Source organism: Chiloscyllium plagiosum, chromosome 3 (genome assembly GCF_004010195.1).
Source record: "Chiloscyllium plagiosum isolate BGI_BamShark_2017 chromosome 3, ASM401019v2, whole genome shotgun sequence".
NCBI classification, from domain to species: domain Eukaryota; kingdom Metazoa; phylum Chordata; class Chondrichthyes; order Orectolobiformes; family Hemiscylliidae; genus Chiloscyllium; species Chiloscyllium plagiosum.
Window position 1 is genome coordinate 46,133,647 of NC_057712.1, and position 1,545 is coordinate 46,135,191.

Genomic DNA, 1,545 nt, shown 5'->3' on the forward strand with positions numbered 1-1,545 from the left:
CCACCCCACTCCAGCCTATCACCCTCACCTTGACCTCCCTCCACCTATCGCATTTCCAAAGCCCCTCCCCCAAGTCCCTCCTCCCTACCTTTTATCTTAGCCTGCTGGACACACTTTCCTCATTCCTGAAGAAGGGCTTATGCCCGAAACGTCGATTCTCCTGTTCCTTGGATGCTGCCTGACCTGCTGCACTTTTCCAGCAACACATTTTCAGCTCTGTATCTAATAGTACCCAGACAAGTGCTCTAATTGCACAATGTAGCCCATTCACATTGAAAGGAAATATTTCAGAGACAATCTTAAAGCTTCCATGGAAGTCCAGCCTTTTAACATCATTAGAATTTCACAAAGGGGTTTCAAAATCATTCCAATATATTACAGCATATATGTTGCCACTTGGATTTCGCACCCATCTCAATATATTTCCCCTAAAAGAGAAAGCATGTTAATAATATGAAAAAAGGCATCATTTCTCAAGGGAAGTCACAAAAAGCATACCTATTCCAACTTCAAATTTCTCCAGTAATAACTACCCACACAATAACAAAGCTTAAATTTATATAATGCCCCAAACATTGTACAATCTCCCAAAACACTTCATGGAAAAAAATTAAATTAAAGTATGAAACCAAGCCACAGAAGGAGATTATGGAGAGACACAGACCTTTCAGTTAAGAATTCAAGAACTGTAGAGTGTAGGAAACTATGAAGGCATCTGGACATCCCTCTATCCTGGAAACCTCAATGTGATGCATTAGATCACTCAAAGATCCTCATATTGGTCAATCCCCTGCAATAATACAAAAAAAATCATTTACTATCATCCAGGTGGAGCATTCCCAAACAGATCTAAAGTTACCTCAACATTAAAGTAAACAAACTAGGAAAAATGGCCACCTCCACATATTTGGAAACATTTGGTGAGGTCATATGGACATCTTTATTGAGTGGATTCCTGGACAGTTGATCACATGACCTTTGATCTCTAACTTTCCATCCCTGGACTCTTGGATACCCGAAGCAGACTCATTACAGCGGCTACGTTGGGAAGGTCCAGCATGGACTTATAGTAGTGAGGATGTCAGTGGAGGCAAGATGGCACCAAACAGTGCTGACATTTGTTGCACCTGGCCACCAGACCCATGGCCCATGACAGATTACTAAACAAGGAGGACTGTAGAAGTGGACACTTTCTTTATTTCTTTGTTTTCTGCTTTTATAATCTGTTTTAGAACATAGAACGTAGAACAGTACAGCACAGTCCAGGCCTTTCGGCCCTCGATGCTGTGTCGGCTTTTTGTCCTACTCTATGATCAGACTAACCTACATACCCTTCATTGTACTAACTTCCATGTGCCTATCCAAGAGGTCCTTTAAGTGTCCCTAATGTATCTGACTCTACTTCCACTACTGGCAGTACATTCTACACACCCACCACTTTTTGAGTAAAGAACCTACCTCTGACATTTCCCCAAAACCTTCTTCCAATTACCTTAAAATTAAACCCCTTCATGATAGACATTTCTGCCATGCGAAAAGGTATCT

General features: G+C 41.4%; 1 protein-coding gene across 1 annotated transcript in view; it reads right to left on the reverse strand.

Annotated features, from left to right (window-relative positions):
* LOC122548634 (protein eyes shut homolog) overlaps positions 1-711 on the reverse strand; it is a 163,230-nt gene extending 162,519 nt beyond the window's left edge. Inside the window, exon 1 of the mRNA XM_043687469.1 lies at positions 665-711. The gene's annotated coding sequence lies outside the window, so the exon portion shown is untranslated. The remainder of the gene's footprint in view (positions 1-664) is intronic.
* Positions 712-1,545: the final 834 nt, after the last annotated feature.